Here is a 17,197-nt window from a genome sequence, read left to right as displayed (position 1 = left end):
TAGGTGGGCAAAAAGATGGGTAGATAATACTGACCAAACAAGAGCTGGCTCCCAGGGATCTCAGCTAAGGCAGGCAACTTACCAGGCTAAATCTTCTAAATGCAAGGTCACAAACCACAAAGCAAGGAGTCCTTCTTCCCTGCCTCCCAAGAACAGGTGAGAGATTAAATTATGAAGGTTAGATTCATGGTCTTGTGACTCTTAACCATTTCCCTTGTATGGTGGATTCTGATGGAGAGACCAAACCTTCCTTCTTCACGTCTCTAACTTTAAATTTAAGTTCACCTGTAAACTCACCATGTGATCCCAGGAGAGACTCCTAGCAACTCTGGGCCACAGTCTCTTTGTCTTTGAGATGGGGACAACATGCCCATGTCCTGTATGCCCCTAGAGGTGTCAGGAGGGGAGAGGACGAGAGGACTAAAGGATATGTGAGCTGTGAGGAGACTGGAAACCAGGCACACCCCCCCCCCCCCCCCCCCCCCCCCGCCTAGGGCTGGTGACACCAATAGTGCAGTGGGAAGACAATTCTAGAATGTGGTCTCTACACATTTCTCCATCTGTGGGCACTGGAAACCTTGACCTTGTACCACGACAACAGCAGCTTCTGCCTGCCCCACCGCCTCCGGGTGCCTGGTTGTCAACACTGGCTGGACCTGTACCAGGCGGGCCTCACACCAGTATGCTGCCAGAGTCCAGTGGGGAACAGACTCCAAGCCGCGCCTCCTGGGGAACCCGCAGCCTGCTAGGGCACTATGGCTTCTGGGAAATGTGAGGAACTCAAGAGGTGGCTGGGCCCCAGTCATCAGAATTGGTCAAGGGTATGTGCTAGCTCTGGAGCCGCCCCTGCACAGTTGCTTCACAGCCTCTGTTTTGAAACTTGCCTTTGCTTTCAGTCTTTGTTCCATTCAAAAATATTTACCAAGGGCTGACATGGCCTCTGTACAGCCTGCAACCCCGTGAGTAAACATGAAAAGAACGTGAGGAGAATCTAGGAGCTGAGCTGAACAGGGAGTGGTGGGGGGGTGCGTGGGTGCCCTCCCTGAGCTGTATCACTGAAGCTGAGGGGGGGACCTAGATGTCTGTGTGGGAAAGTACTCTAGGCAGAGGAATAGCTTATGCTAAAGCTCTGAGGCAGGAGAGGGCTCAGGGGCTCAACGAGCAAGCAGCCAAAGTTCTGCCGAAGAACACACGGGGAAGGCAGGGGCAAGACAGTCTGGGAGGTAAACAAGGGTCCAGACCTGCCCTACTGTTTTAGGTTGTGGGAAGGAATCTTTCTCTCTCTCTCTCTCTCTCTCTCTCTCTCTCTCTCTCTCTCTCTCTCTCTCCATATAGAAGCATGTGCACAGTGTTTATATGTCCATGCCTATGTGGAGGACAGAGGACCACCTTGGGTGTAATTACTCAAACACTGCCATCTTTTTTTTTTTTTTGAGACACTGTCCCCATTGCCCTGACACTTGTCAAAGGCTAGACTTGCTAGCCTGTGAGATCTGCAGAGATCTGGGATAGCAAGCGCTGGCAGCCACGCCCCACTCTGTGGGCTTTGGGACCCCAACCTGGTGCTTGTGCTTGGCACTAACCCGCCACCCCAAACCCAGAGTTTGGATTTTCTTCTATGTACCACAGGAAGTGCTGAGGGGTCTTAAGGAACATGTGTGGATTTGATCCACACTCTCCAAAGGCTACTGACCTCTCTGTGTGATCAGAATGATAGAAGCCAGAGTCTGCTCAGGAGATTGGCTGACTTGAGCCAAGAGGGCACTTTAGGGTGAGCAGGTTGTGCTTCCGTCACAAACAGCCTCTGACTTTAAAGACTTAGCAAAATAGTAGTTTGCTTTCTTAGGTCAGCAGAAGGGTTCTGATCGTCTTAGCCACTTAGGGGCTCCAAGGGAAGTCCCCCTCTTGAACACAGCTCCCATCATCTGCAGGGCAAGAGGAAAGCACACCAGCCTTGGGATTCACTATCAGAAGTAATGATAAGCCGGGTAGTGGTGGTGCACGCCTTTAATCCCAGCACTTGGGAGGCAGAGGCAGGCGGAGTTTTGAGTTCGAGGCCAGCCTGGTCTACAGAGTGAGTTCCAGGACAGCCAGAGCTACACAGAGAAACCCTGTCTCGAAAAACAAAACAAAACAAAACAAACAAACAAACAAACAAAAAACAAAAAAAGGAGTGATGACATATCTTTACAAGCATATCTAACTTTAAATGAGCAGCAAAGTGCCACTCTGAATGAGAGCTGCTGGACCATTAATAGCCCAGCACAGGCCATGGGAGTGAAGCTGGAGAGAAGGAATGTGGAGAAGACATGTTTGAAAGTACAATGACTGCTTTAACTGAGGAACACTTTGCTTCTCTGGAGACTACTCTCACCCCGACATCCTTATCAGTTTGCATTCCCACCACCAATATTTAAGATTCCTATTTCCCCATCCCTCACCCACGTTAAAACGTATTTGAATCCTCAAGGCTGGTATGCTAAAATGCCAGCCAGTGGATGGAAGGGGAGATGTAAGGAAGCGGGCTGAGTGGTTGCGAGCTCGGCTTCAGGTAGTGACTAGTATGGAGGTCAAGGGCAAACTATTGAACTTGATCTATAGCTGGGGATCAGCTGGAATTTTGGATCTTCTTGCCACCACACCCTCACTGCTGGGGTTACAGCTATGCACCACGACATCTGGCCAGACCTTATTTTTAATTATTGAGGTTAACAAGCATGAAGTTGCTTTGTCAAATTAACATCAAGATTTTTAAAGCTTCCTTGACTTGGATGAGGCTTGACAGCAAAGCCTGCATCTTCCCTGGCTCCAGAAAAAACCCGGAGTTCATTCCTTACTTTAGATTATTGCTAAATCCAGCTTACGTCTCTGGATACTAATTATTGTTATTATTATTATTATTATTATTATTATTATTATTATTATTATTATTTGAGTCTCATGTATGTCTGGCTGGTTTTGAACTTACTATGTAGCTAAGGCTGATCTTGAATTCCTAGTTCCTAGTTCTCTACCTCCAAAGTGTGGAAATTATTTCCATTCACCACTGTTCCCAGTTCTGATGCTGGAGAGTGAACCAAGACCTTCATGCACGTTAAGCAAGCCCTCTACCAACTCACCTACATTCCCAGCCCTGGTACTCTCCTCTCTCTGTCTCTGTCTGTCTCTATCTGTCTCTGTCTGTCTGTCTGTCTGTCTGTCTGTCTGTCTGTCTGTCTGTCTCTCTCTCTCTCTCTCTCTGTGTGTGTGTGTGTGTGCGCGCTAAGTGTTCTGTGGTGTATGCACATGTGGGTCAGGTATATAGGTCATAAGTTGACATTTGATGTCTTATTTCACCAGTCTTCACTTTTTTTGGAAACAGGACCTCTCAATGAACCTTAGCTCCCGGATTCAGCTAAGCTTTCTGGTCCGAGGCTCTGCCCATTTCTATGTCTATCCCTCAGGGCAGGGCCACAGACATAGACATCCACGCCTGGCTTTTAGATGGATGCTGGGGATCCTGGTTCTCCTGCCGCCACCTTCAAAATGCGGGGATTCTTGACATTCACCACTGGGGCCTCATGCTTGAGCAGTATTCTCTGACAGAGCCAGCTGCCTAGCCCCTCCTTATTCTTAGAGGGAACCTGATTACCTCAGCCTGTGTCACATGTCAGTAGAGACAGTGGCGCTGCATCTCCTGGTTCATGTTCGGGCTTTTGCAGGTATCTAGATTCTGTTTAAGGATGACCGTACTCTCAGGATAAAAACAATGGAGGTCTCTCCACAGGTTTAGCCAGCCACAAATGCGATCTCCCCAAGTAAGACATGTTCTCAGTGCCAACACCATTGGCTGCACTGTCATTGGGCCACAGTGGATTTGCAGCAGGTCTTTGTCAGACGCCGGCTGCTCACCATGGCCCACCTCTAGCCCCTGGGTGAGAGCAGGTCTCTTCATTGGTGGTGAACAGAGTTCTTACCAAGTCCTCTCTCCCAGAAGGCACTGCAGGGACTTCACCAGCACAAAGATGAGACCATTCAACTACATACCAAACTGGAAGACTGGGGATGGTAGCACATCCCTTTTACCTCAACACCAGATAGACCTCTGTGAGTTTGAAGCCAGCCCGGTCTACACAGCAGACTCTAGGCCAACTGGGGCATGTAGTGAGATCTGTTGGGGGAGGGAGGCAGAACATTCCCTGGGATCTGTCTCTTCTATCTCTGGGTAGAATGGCTAGCTGAGACAGTGGGCACCATGGTAAGGGCCAGGCTGCTTCCCTAGCTTCCCTAGGCTCTGCCTTTATCCTCATCCTGGGTTCTGCTGCGGGGCCGCCCTATCCTTCCTGTTTCCTGGCTCTCTCCTTCTAGGCTCTGTTTCTTATTTGGTAGACCATACCCTCCAGTAGCTTCTAGGAAAAGGGTGACCACTAGGTCAATTTTGGGGGAGTTTGCTTATCTGAAAATGCCCTTTAATTCCATTTTATTGACATTTGGCTGGGCGTATGGTCTAGACTGGAGACAATCTTTCTTGCAAAGTTGCTTCACTGTCTCCTTGCTCAGAGTGGCTATTGGGCAGCCAGAAGCTGCTCTGCAGGGGGTCTATTTAGTGTGTTCTCTTCCCTCTGGAGTGTGTTGAATCAAATCATTCCCATTCTCCAGTGTTCTTAAACCTCACAGCCCTCACTGTGTGTGAGTTAGGCATACTTTTACCCATCTTTTCTGGGTGCATAAAAGCCTTTTCGTCAAAAAAACACACAGACTTCAATTTCTGAATCACATTTTTAACTGTCTTTATTGGTTTCTTGCCCCTCCCCACCCCCTTACATCCCTAGAATGCAAAAATGATTGACTTAGGTGTTGGGCTCCCTAGACATTCTGTCTCTGTTTTTATTTCTTCTTCTCCTTCTCCTTCTCCTTCTCCTTCTCCTTCTCCTTCTCCTTCTCCTTCTCCTTCTCCTTCTCCTTCTCCTTCTCCTTCTTCTCCTCCTCCTCCTTCTCATTCTGTTTTTCATTATTTCTGTTATCATCATCATTATTGATTAGCTTAAAATTTTTAGGTCTCTGTGCATTATACATGCACGTGCACATATGTGTACTGGTGCAGAAACTACAGGGTGTTGTGTTCTGTTACTCTCTGCCTTATTCCTGCAAGATATGGTCTTTCACTGAAGCTGGAGCTAAAATGGCAGCCAGCAAAACATAGTATACATAAACCATAGTATACACAGCAAACCTCCTGCCTCTGTCCTCTACCATACTGGAGATGCAGACCCACATGGCTATGCCCAGTTGTTTTTATGTGGGTGTTGTGGATTTGAACTTAGGTCTTCATGCTTACACAGCAAGAACTTTTACCCACTGAACCATCTCCTCATTTTGTTTTTCTGAGTCCAGGTCTCACAGTGTAGCTCAGACTGGCTTAAACCTGTGATCCTCCTGCCTCTGTGTTCTAAGTCCGCTTAAAACTGTGATCCTCCTGCCTCTGTGTTCTAAGTCCTGGGATTACAGGTGTGTGTTCCAAATCCCTGCACCTCTGACAAGTCAACAGAAAGAATGCTATCTGGGAGAAAGACAGGAGCCAATGGGAGTGGGGCCCTTGGGTGGGGACTGAGAGGGCAGACGTGAACCAAGTACAACGTATGGAACTGTCACTGTGGAACTCATTGCTTTGTACGCTAGTGTGATGGTTGGTTTTAAATGTTTAAACTGTTAGGGTTTAGAATCACCTGAGCAAGAAGTCTCAGTGGAGGGCTTGTTTGGATCACTTTAATTGATGCTGGGTGACCACCCCCAAATGTGGACCCCATCTTGAAGCAGCCAGATAAGAGGGAAGGAGAAGAAAGGTCTCCATCTTTTGGTCCCTGGCTTCCTTCTTGCTGCCACGTTGGTTTTCCCATCCAGGCTGCTGACTCTTGGTGATTCTAGGATCAGTATTCCCAGGTCTCTAACACAGACTGAGGACCAGCAGCTGCAGGAACCATGGAGACGCCCAGCTTCAAGGATAGAACAACCACTGTGTTCTCAGACTCTCTGGGAATGCTGGCTAATACACTAATTGAAAAAAAAAAAGAATAAATAAATACAAGGATTTGAATCACAGCAATATTTAGAATCACAGAAGGATGGGAAATAAGAGGAAAGCCCATGCTACACGTGATAGAATGGTTTTGGTAGGTAACCTACAGAGACACGGTGTGACCTCAGTGCTTAAAATAACTAGGTATAAGGTATGGTGATGCATGCCTGTAACCCAGCACGTGGGGGAGGGTGGAAGTCGGATAGGAACTCAACCAGAGACCACGTGTCAAAAACAAGACAAAACAAAAACAAAAAATCAGAGGGGCTAAAGAGATGGAACCATCAGTGAACTGCTTGCCTTTTAAGTGTGAGGACTCCTAGTACACACACACACACACACACACACACACACACACGCACGCACACACACGCACACACATACATATTATTAAATATATATTAAATTACACATTTAAATATATATTAGTTAAATATATTTTATATTAAATATTTTTATATTGCTATATTAAATATGTGCATTTAAAGCCAGGGATGATGGCACATAACTATAATCCCAGCGCTGAAGAGGTGGTGACAGGAGGATTCCTGGAGTTTGGAAGTCAGTTAATCTTTCAGAATTGAATTCCAGATTCAGTGAGAGACGCTGTCTCAAAAAAACAATGTGGAGAGTGATTGAGGAAGACACCTAACATCAACCTATGGCCCCCACACACATGCATGCACATGCTTATGCAGGCAGACATGTACACACATACACACATCATAGTCACCTTCCAACAAAACAAACTAGATGTATATTTAGAAAAAAAAAAAACAGGAAAGAAACACATCAACCCCCTTGGTGCTTGTCGCAAGGTACTGGGATGCCTTGTCTGAGCATGCTCTGGAAAGACTGAGATGTGCTCTTCATCTCAAGGGGCCGGGGTCTGCTCCCTGGTACCTACCAGATGAATGACTGTATTATGACTGGGCTTGGCCCTCTCTAGATTTTTGGTACATTCTAAAGTTTCTATAGCAAATGTATACTTTTATAATCACAAGTAAAATTTTTTTAAGGAGGAAAAATTGAGAAAAGGAAGGGACACAGTACAGAAGCGGGGCCTGCCCTGAATGGACCCCATTCTCCTTCAGGTAGTGAGGGCCACAAGTAATGTGAGCCTCCTAACACGTCGACATCCCAAATCAGCCAAGGTCTGGGTTTCCAGACCACCCAGGGACCAAAGCCCTGGCACCTGGCCCACCAAGTACCGGTGTGGGGAGGTCCTGGGCGGTGGGGGTGGGATGTTCCACTCTTTCTGAGCTAGGCACACACCTGCCATCAGATGTTGCTTGTGTAGAAATCCAGAGAACTGTGCATCTCCTAATTACCTCCTGAGTGATTCATTTGTCAACATGGAGAGGCAGGGGTGAACGGGGAGAGAGTTATGTAGAAAGGGAACGCTTGTCACTTACTGTCACTGCCACCCAGAGAAGGTGACTGTGCACTGGGGAAGGATGCAATTCCGCACCAGCTTCCCTCCTTGTCCCACTGTTCCCCATTAATACGTTTTTATGTGATTTTAAAGGTGGTTATGCCTGTGAGATGAGATAACCCCTCCTCCAACAGTGATTATGTTTGATGCAGACATTTTAGACTGTACAGAGAAATCTTCATTTTTTAAAATTTGCATTTATCTATTTGTTACGTTGAGAGGCTGGGTGAGCACATGTGTAGAGCTCAGAGGACAACCCACAGGAGCCACTTCTTCCAAGTGGGTCCCAGGGGTCCAACATGCGTCATCAGGTTCGATGACAAGTGCCTTTCCCAGGAAGCCAGCTCACTTGCATCGTACACAGGAAGCCTATAGAAGCATGTTGAGCTTACCCAAAACACTTTTCACCATTCAGCCAGTACCACCGAGCAGCCCCCAGGTCCTGTGTGCAGAACAGAGATAAGACATCTCATCTCAGCATTCCAGACATCAGGCATTGGGGCTAGGGATGTCGTAAGTGGCTGGCATGCACAGGCTTGGGTTGAAGTTCCAGTACTGCAGGAAAAGAAGAGAGATGTTCTGTGGGCAGAGGCACCCTAGTGACAGAGGCATCTCTGAGGGCTTCTTTGTTTTAAGTGTAGCAACGGGGGTTGGGTTGTGTAGCTTAGTTGGTTGTGTTTGCCCAACATAAATGAGGTCCTGGGCTTGATTTCCTAGCATTGCATAAACAGGGTTTGGTGGTGTATGGCCATAATCCCAGCACTGCAGAGATGGAGGCATGAGGGTCAGAAGGTGAAGTTCCTCCTTGGCTTCATAGTGAGTTTGAGGCCAGCCTGGCCTACAAACTGCCTAGCAATAGCTATCACCTGGGTGTTTAGGATTTAATAACAGTTTCCATACATAGTCTCCTTTAATCTACACAACAAACATAGGAGCTGGATCCATCTTCATTTTGCCGATAAGAAAATGGATGCTTGGGAAGATGAAGGAGGTCACTGTAGCCCATCCCCTGAGTCACACTGCAAAAAAGGAAGGCTCTGAATGCCCTTCTCTCTGCTTTCCCTGGTGTCCTATTGGGGGATTGGGCACCAGAGATGAACTCTAAAGGTTTGCTGCAGAATCAGGCATTCTCTGCTCAGCTACTAGGAGCCCAGCAGCCACTAGGCGGCAGCAGAGGTCTGAGTTGCAGGGCTGCTCTGTCCCCAGCTGACTGCGGGCTCTGGTTGGTTGTGCCAGGTCAAAGCCCTGAGCCTCTGATGGCCAAGAATAGCAAGGGGCTGTAATTCACGTGGGTGGATGCCTTCCCAGGTTTCGAAAGCCCCTCGCGTCATCCCTGTCATTTCATAATCCCGCTCACAGGGTACTTTTTCCATCTTCTTTAAACAGGTTTGCCGTGGGCCACGCCCCCAAGCTTCCCGGATACGGTATGTTAGATGCTGCCTGGGGCCTGGGGCCTGGGGCCACAGAGATCAGTGAAATAAAAGGAAATCTATGGCTTGCTCCTGGGGGAGACTCACACTTAAACCAACAACCAAGGTACACAATGTTAAAGTGCAATGACAGACAGTTGAGATTTCCTGACCACACGAAGGTGGAGAAAGAAGAGAGGAATTGCGAGCTAGAGGCTGGCCCTGAGGTGGCCCCAGGTTCCGTGTCTGTTTGTGAATACCCTTTTTATACTTGATCTGAGCCCCAATGCTGAGAGTCAGTGGGTGTTCTCTTGAAAATGTGCCATGGCAGAGAAAGAGGCCCATTCTAAAAGCTGTTGGGTAAGGAGCCCCAGGTTGAAAAGTAGCAGGTGGCAAGAGTGAATGACATGTTCTAGAGATTGGGCTGGGGACACGGCTTAGTTGGTAGAGCGCTGCCTGCCAGCGTGGCTGAAGCCCTGGTGTTGATCTTTAGCACTCCATGACCTGGGTATTGTGATGATCACCTGTAATCCCAGCATTCAAGAAGTAAAAGCGAGAGGATCAAGAGTTCAAGGTCATCCTTAGCTACATAGTTAGAGGATAGCCGAAGCAACACGAGACCCTGCCTAAAACAGAACAAAACAACAAACAAGGGCCAGGGGACACTGGATTTCCATGCAAACCCGAGAACCGAGCTTTGGATTCCCAGATATACTTAATCACTGCTGGGCATGGTGGCCTTCCTGTAACCACCGGTCTCAGGAGATGGACACAGAGGATTCCCGGGGCAAGCTGGCTAGCTAGAGTAGCTGAGCCATCGAGCTCTGGGGTGAGGAGAGACCCTGACTCTGTATAAAAGGTGGGAAGTGATTGTGTCACTCAGCGTAAACCTCCCACAGGGCGTAAGTGTGCACACGCCTAACATACACACACACACCAATTAAAAAATAAAGAGATCATGACGCTTGCAGCTGTAAGTCTGGATGGCTGTGGGTTGGGACAGACCCACAGCCACTCTGGTCCTTCACCTGTAAGAGTATCAGAAGTGTGCCCCTGCCTGGGTCCTTTTCCCAGTACAGGGACTGAGGCTCTTATACTTTCCCCAGCCAGAATTACCCCAGTGGAGTTCCTGGTGTCCCCCCAATTCCCTATTCTCTCTCCCCACAAGAAGTCTGAAACAGGCCTGGCTAGATGAGGAAACTCCTTCATACCTGCCCTCAGTCTTGGCTGAAACCCTGTGTGGTCTGTGAAGCCCTGGTAGTGCCCAGCAGTGGCCCAGAAGGGGATGGAACGTGGGAGTGGAGGCGTCACTGGACATGCTGCCATGTCTCCTCCACCTGCTCACTGTAGCCCAGCTACCTTTGGGGCTGCCCACTCCTCAGGCAGGGGTGCCCCAGAACCAGACAGTTGCCAGTGTCACATGCATGGGTCACCTCTGCTTTGCCAATAGTTAATTTTAGCACCAGCTACTTCTTTATGGGCAGGCCAGTCCAAGAGGGTGAGGTTAGGCAGCCACCCTCAAAGTGCATCCTGAGGTAACCAAGCATGAGGGAGAGGGGCAAGGGACTGGCCCTGGGCTCACGTGCTATGGCCGCACCTCAAGAAGAGCACTTTACAACCCTTTGTTAGCTTTTTCCTTCTCATCTTTTCCATCCTCGTTTTCCCCCTTCCTTCCTCCTTCCTCTTAACGAGTATTTTTATTTTCCTTTTTAATTGTGTTTATGCATTCTGGTGTATATGTAGGTGTAGGCACATGAATGTAGATGCTGGTGTAGGCCAGAAGCACTGGTCAGATACCCTGGAGCTGAACTTACAGACTGTGTGAGCAGTCCAACATGAATTCTGAAATCAAACTCAGGCTCTCTGGGGGAAGAGTTACCCACTCTTAAGTGCTGAGTCAGCTCTCCAGTCCACCCCTTTTCTCCCCACCCCTCACTCTTTTTGTGGGGTTGGGTGTTCTGGTAGGGTGAGACAGGGTCTCACTCTGCAGACTTGGCTAACCTGAAACTATGTAGACCAGGCTAACCTCCAACTCTTGCAGATCTGCCTGCCTCTGCCTCCCCAGTGCTGAGACTAAAGGTGTTCACCACCACACCCAGCCCCCCATTTCTTTTCTTTAAAAAATAAAACGTATTCATGGGGGCTGGAGAGCTGTCTCATTGGTTAATAGCACTTGCTGCTGTTGCAAATGACCCAGGTTTGATTACCAGCTCCCGCATAATTGCCCATAACCTCTGGGCACCAGGCACATATAGTATGCTTATATATACTTGCAAGCAAAACACTGGTACCTGTAAATTAAAAAAAAATAAACTTTGTAAAGTTCAATGTTCATTTGGAATTTTGCTTTTAGAGTGCCCTTGCAAGCTTTAGCAAAAACAAAACAAAGCAAACAAACAAACAAACAAAACCCCAATATCTTAAATGAGTTTCAGTTCCATTTAGAGTAAGTTAGATCACTGGTTTATTGTCACACTTTGGAGACAGTGTCAATTGCAGGGACTGTGGATGTAGCCTTTTGGCACACTGCTTGGCTAACATGCATGAAACTGTGGGATAACTCTCCAGCACCTCATAACCCAACTATGGCGGTATACACCTATAATCTTAGAACTCAGGGGGTAGAGGCAAGAGAATTACAAACTTAAGGTCATCCTTGGCTATGTGACAAACTTGAGGCTGGTAGGGGCTGGAAAAATGGCTCAACAATTACAAGTATTTGCTGCTCTTCCACAAGACCCAAGATCATTTCCCCAAACCTACAGTGGGCATCTCATAGTTACCTGTAACTCCAGCTCCAGGGGAGCTGGTGTCATCTTCTATAGGGCACATATGTGGGCATGCATGCACACGTGCACACACACACACACACACACACACACACACGAACACACACACGCGTGCGCGCACACACACACAAACACAAACACACACGCACACACACATACACACATTTAACTGCTTTGGAGGAGCAAGAAATGCAAATCATTAAACAACCGCATCATCTCCACGCACTGAAGATTTTAAAAATGATAAAATATGAAAATAAAAGATAATGTATCTTAGAAGGAGGAACATTTTTTCTTAAAATTTTAAATTATGTGTATATGTGTATGTGTGTATGTGCAGGAGCTCTGAGAAGCCAGAGACCTCGGATCACCCTGGAGCTGGAGTTACAGGTGATTGTGAACCTGATATGGGTGCTGAGAATCAAACTTGGATCCTCTGGAGAAACAGAAAGTTCTCTTTATTGCTGAGCCATGTCTCCAGTCCCAGACTGAGGAGAACTCTTGTGGGTAATGTTCATCCTCTCAGTGCCTCTGGGGTAACTAACTGTGGTCCCGGAAGACGTGCGACACTTGGCCACGGCTTCGCACTCCCTCACACGGGGGTGGGGGGAGCAGCTTATTATGGGTTACTTCTGAGCTTTCCCACCTGAAGCCTTCCTCTGGTCACCTGTTCAGGGGTTCTGTTCTAGTCCGTGGGAACATTCTAGTGAAGCAGGGCCATATGAGGTACATGTGATGATTTGAATACTTGGGATAAGAGCTTGCCATCAAGTGCTATCCTCCAGACACCGGGTTGCTGTCACTGCTGTGTGATCAGATGCTTGCCAGTATTTCCTCATGGAAGGAGTCAAAGGTCATCAGACTCTCATCTGAGACCCGACACTCACATCCTCTTGCACCCCATCCCCCACCCCAGCTGCACACGGTGATGCTGGCATATAGAGGAGGGACAGTAACTGAAGGCAGACTGTCCTCTATGTAGGGGGAGGGGAGGCTCTTGGTGATGCAGCTGTTTTTGGAGTCATCGACACTGCTGTAAGCAATCTCTCACTGCGCTCCTGTAAGCACAGCTAACTCATTGTCTCCCCAAGGTGGAATTTTATGATGTGTGCACACGCACTCACTTGTGCACGAGTATGTATAGGTGGGAGTAAGGCCTGTGTGTCACAGCTTTTCACTCTTTCCAGGTCAAAGGACAACTTGCAGGACTCAGGTCTAGTTTTCCACTCTGTGGGTCCTGGGTACTGAACTCAGGTCATCAGGGTTGGCAGCAAACGCCTTTATACACCGAGTCACCTCACTGGCCCAGAACTGTTTCTTTGCTCTCTCACTGATGCCCTATTTGGTAATCGGACATGAGTTCTTGTGTCCTCAAGAAAAGTTACACAACAAAACTCTTTTTAAAGTAATTTACTTATTTTATGTGCACTGGTGTTTTGTTTGCATGTATGTCTGCAGGAGGGTGTCAGGTCTTAGAGTTGCCAATTGTAAGCCAACATGGGGCTGCTGGGTATTCAACCCAAGTCCTCAGGAAGACCAGCAAGCGCTCAGCTTCTGAGCCATGTCCCCAGTCCCACCAGAACTCTTCAGAACAGCCTTATGGGCACATCACAGGCGTTCACTCAATCCCTGGCATGGGCTGGTTTCACCTTGCTCACAGGTGATAATTTCACAGAACTCCAGGCCCTTTCTGCCAACACTGGTTTTCTGGAACTGGGCATGATGTGACCCTCGCTCACTGCTGTGCTGTATTTTCTTGTCAATCACTTTGTCACCCTCCCCTCTCTCTTTCTCTCTCTCTTAAAACAACCACAATTGTCACAGATCTTCTTGGGGAACCAAAACATAAAAATGGGTCCCCTGGTCTTGCTTTCTTCCCTGGCTTCTTGGGGACAGAAACTATTCAGGTACTTTTGGTTTCACAAGAACAGTTTAATTTTTAATATTTTTATATTTCTCTCTCTATAACTAAGATCAAATGACTCCAGGACATTGTTAGAAGTTCTAAGGTTGAGAGTTTTATAGAGACTATAATAAATAAACATCCTCTCAAAAATATGTTTATTTTTTAGATGGAGCCTCTTGTAGCACCGGCTGATCTTGAATGAGCTATATAGACAAGGATGACCTTGAGTCTCCGATTCTCCTTCATCTTCCTCTCAAGTGCTGCCTAGTTTTATGCTTTACTTGGGACCAAACCTAGGGAATCAATGCACACTGAGCGGAGACCTACCAAGGAGCCACATCCCTTGCCAAATAAAGGCCTATTTAAATGCATTCTCTATTTGCTAACACCCCAAATGTATCCTCAGCAAGGACAAACATGTCGCCAGGGTAAGGGTGATATAGCTGTCTGTAACCCCTAAGGACAGGCCCTGGTGGTCACATGTCTAAGGAAGACAAGTCATTCCTGGGCTCTGACAGACCACCTCGGTTGCCCTTGAGGCCCTGCTGGCTGGCAGGGTGGAAGACAGGAGGCTGTAAGGCCATCTGCTAACACAGCAGTGAGCACGCCGTGCGTGGAGCTGCAGGGAGCTTTAACGAATCTGTTCCTGAGGAGAGGGGCAGAACATGAGGCCAGTGTCAGGGACATCTGAGCTGACTCGTGATGGGGTAAAGCTTAAAGACACAGAAGTCATAGTACATAGTAGACATTGTGGGGAATGGGGGGGGAGCAACTTCTCCCATGTTTCTCTTTCACCCCACAATACCATCCCACCCCTCAGAGGACCCCTGACTTAAGCGTCTTCTGTGAGAAGAGTTGTCTTTGAATCTGTTCATCCTAAGCTTGTCCCAGGCTTGGCTTCCAGAGGGACAGTCACTTGATCCAGCCCAAGGCTGGCAAGGGCCACCACGCTGGGAGCAGCTGCGAGGGTGGTGTTGACTCCAGATGGAAAGCCTTTGGAGAATTCTGATGTGACATCACAGTGCCCAACACTGCACAAGCTGTGCCATGCTTCCCAGCAGCTGGCTGAAGCCATCCTCCCCTTCCCTTGGCTTGCTGAGGGTTGGGGTGGGGTGGGAATGGTATCTAGAATCTAGGGGTGGTCGCAATAGAGGCCTTCTAGGCACCCAGACTATCTCTGAGACCATGCTGGATGTAAACAAGTACCCTTCATCTGTTCCCAAGGACTGGAGCCCAGTTTGTCATCGATAGCTGCAAGACAGACCCAGTATGGCTGCTGGGTGTTCTCCTACTCAGCCCAGAGTCTTGTCAGCTCTCTTCTCTCAGCCAAGCCTTCGTTTCCAAAGGGCTGCTGCCACTCTGCCATGTGGCTTTCCACAGTTCAGCCCCAGCCTGCTAAGCCCTGTTGAGCCAGGCGAAGAGCTGGGGCTGCCCCAACCCTAGGCGGGAGGATGAAAGGGGAACCCTGTCACAGCTGACATGGTCCCCTTGGGCTCCAGCCCAGGGCTTGGCTTCAAGGCACCATCTGTCACTGTGAGAGCTGATCAGGGACAGAAGGTTGGCAGGGGGGTTAGGAGGGCAAGTCATGGTGGCCTGCACTGTGGTTTGTGGAATGACCCTCTTTGCCTATCTCCTGCCACCTGGGCACCTTGGAACTGGGGCTGAAGGGTAATAGCAGTGGTCAGCTCCCAGCTCAGGCTGGCTTCAGCTGCCCAGACATTCAAGAGTGCTCTCTTCTGAGGAAGCCAGAGGACACAGCCAGATGGTCTTCAGCCGAGGGTAGCATCCAATTCCAGGCATCTCCACAGTCACCACAGAGCCATAGGCATAGTTGGGCACTGGCATCAGCCACAGGACAGGCTGCCTTGGGTTAGCACTTTGGCTGGCTCTCTGTTCCCTCCCAGGGAAGAGGGCACCGTCAGGGCACATAGCTGAATCTGGCCTGGGACTCCTGTAGGTGGAGACACATCCCTGGTGGGGCAGAGTCCTTCGGATAGGGACGTGTCCATACAGGCAGGAGAGCAGGAGGCCTACTTGGGTCCTCAGCAGACCAGTCTTGCCACCTGACACTTTAGAAAGGGTCAGGGAGCTGTGGAGTAGGCAGAAGTAAGAGGTGGAGGAATCTGAGAATCAGGAGGCGACAGAAGAGGAAAGGATGGAGCAGAAACAAGACAACAGGAGAGGGGAGCGAAGGAGAAGCAGCAGAAGTGGGAGATGGGGTTGGGGTTCAGTTAGCTCCAGACTCCAAGATAAGAGTGGCTCAAGCCGGGCGGTGGTGGCACATGCCTTTGATCCCAGCACTTGGGAGGCAGAGGCAGGCGGATTTCTGAGTTTGAGGCCAGCCTGGTCTACAGAGTTAGTTCCAGGACAGCCAGGGCTACACAGAGAAATCCTGTCTCAAAAAACAAAAAAAAACAAACAAACAAAAAAAACAAACAAACAAACAAAAAAAAGAGTGGCTCAAACAAGACAGGCCTCATATCTGACAGATGTAGATGTAGGGGGGTCCAGCATGAGTGTAAAAACCCACACAACGGCATGTGTGGGGGCCAGAAGATAAGCCTTGGGAGTTGACTCTTCTGTCATTATGGGATGACATCAGGGATTAAGCTCAGGTCGCCAAGCTTGCACAGCAAGCCCCTTTGCCCGATAAGCCATCTTACCAGCCCTTTAGATCTAAATGTTGTACCTGCACGTGTTCCCATGCATGGGTGCACCTGTGTCTGCTGATACACAGAGAAGCTCAGCATCGGGAGTGGTCAATCACTCTCTACTTTACTTTTTAGTTTTAATTTAATTTGTTTTAATTTTATCATGTGTGTGAGTGTTTTGCCTACATGTATGTCTGTGTACCAAACGTGTGCCTGGTGTCCTTAGAGGCCAGAGGGTGTGTCGGATCACCTGGACCTTGAGTTACAAATGATTGTGAGCTGCCATGTGGGAGATAGGAACTTAATGCTAGGGCTTTTAACTGCTGATTCAGAGACGTCTCCAGTCTCTCCACCTAATTTTTTGAGATGGGGCATCTCATCACATCTAGAACCTGCAAATTAAGCTAGCTTGACTGGCCAACAGGCACCTCCTGCTCCTTCCACTTCAGTGCTGAGACTACAGGTGCACACCACCATGCTCAGATCTTAGGGGGACTGAACTCAGGTCCTCATGCTTGAATGGCAAACAGTTTAGTGACTAAGCCAACTTCCAGTTTTGTTTATGTTTTCATGCAGGAAGGTTCCTGCTTCGGAGCTGAATGCTATTACCTGTGTATGCTGCCATGCCTGCCCCCAAATTGCTTTCAACGGAAGTATTCTCACCGGTTTTATTTTATCTGCAGGGCATTTCTTTCCCAGATCATTTCCACCAGACTCTCTTATCTTGGTTAGATGAGATACATCTTCATCCCTAAGTCACCGCAGGTAAGAAAAGGGGCCTACCCTCTCCCAGGGCGTGGAAGGTTTAGTCAGGTCATGAAGCGTCATCTAGAACTCACTTTCTCTGAGCACATTAAGGTTGGATCATGAGCAAGGACAAATTCTGTTATCAAAGAACTAGGGAACAAATGTCTGCTGGTTCGGTTGAGGGCCGACATTAATCAATCACAGC

The 17,197-nt window shown here is 48.4% G+C and overlaps 1 long non-coding RNA gene across 2 annotated transcripts; it reads left to right on the top strand.

Annotated features, from left to right (window-relative positions):
* The first annotated feature begins 687 nt into the window (after positions 1–687).
* LOC143443614 (uncharacterized) lies at positions 688–13,965 on the top strand. Of its 2 annotated transcripts, none has more exons than XR_013112752.1 (4): positions 688–821; positions 8,877–8,914; positions 12,029–12,195; positions 13,761–13,965. It is a non-coding gene; the product is annotated as an uncharacterized LOC143443614 (long non-coding RNA). The 2 variants fall into 2 exon arrangements; XR_013112753.1 differs by lacking the exon at positions 688–821 and adding an exon at positions 858–959.
* Positions 13,966–17,197: the final 3,232 nt, after the last annotated feature.

This window comes from Arvicanthis niloticus, chromosome 9 (genome assembly GCF_011762505.2).
Source record: "Arvicanthis niloticus isolate mArvNil1 chromosome 9, mArvNil1.pat.X, whole genome shotgun sequence".
Taxonomy (NCBI): domain Eukaryota; kingdom Metazoa; phylum Chordata; class Mammalia; order Rodentia; family Muridae; genus Arvicanthis; species Arvicanthis niloticus.
This window is presented reverse-complemented; position numbering and strand designations above follow the sequence as displayed.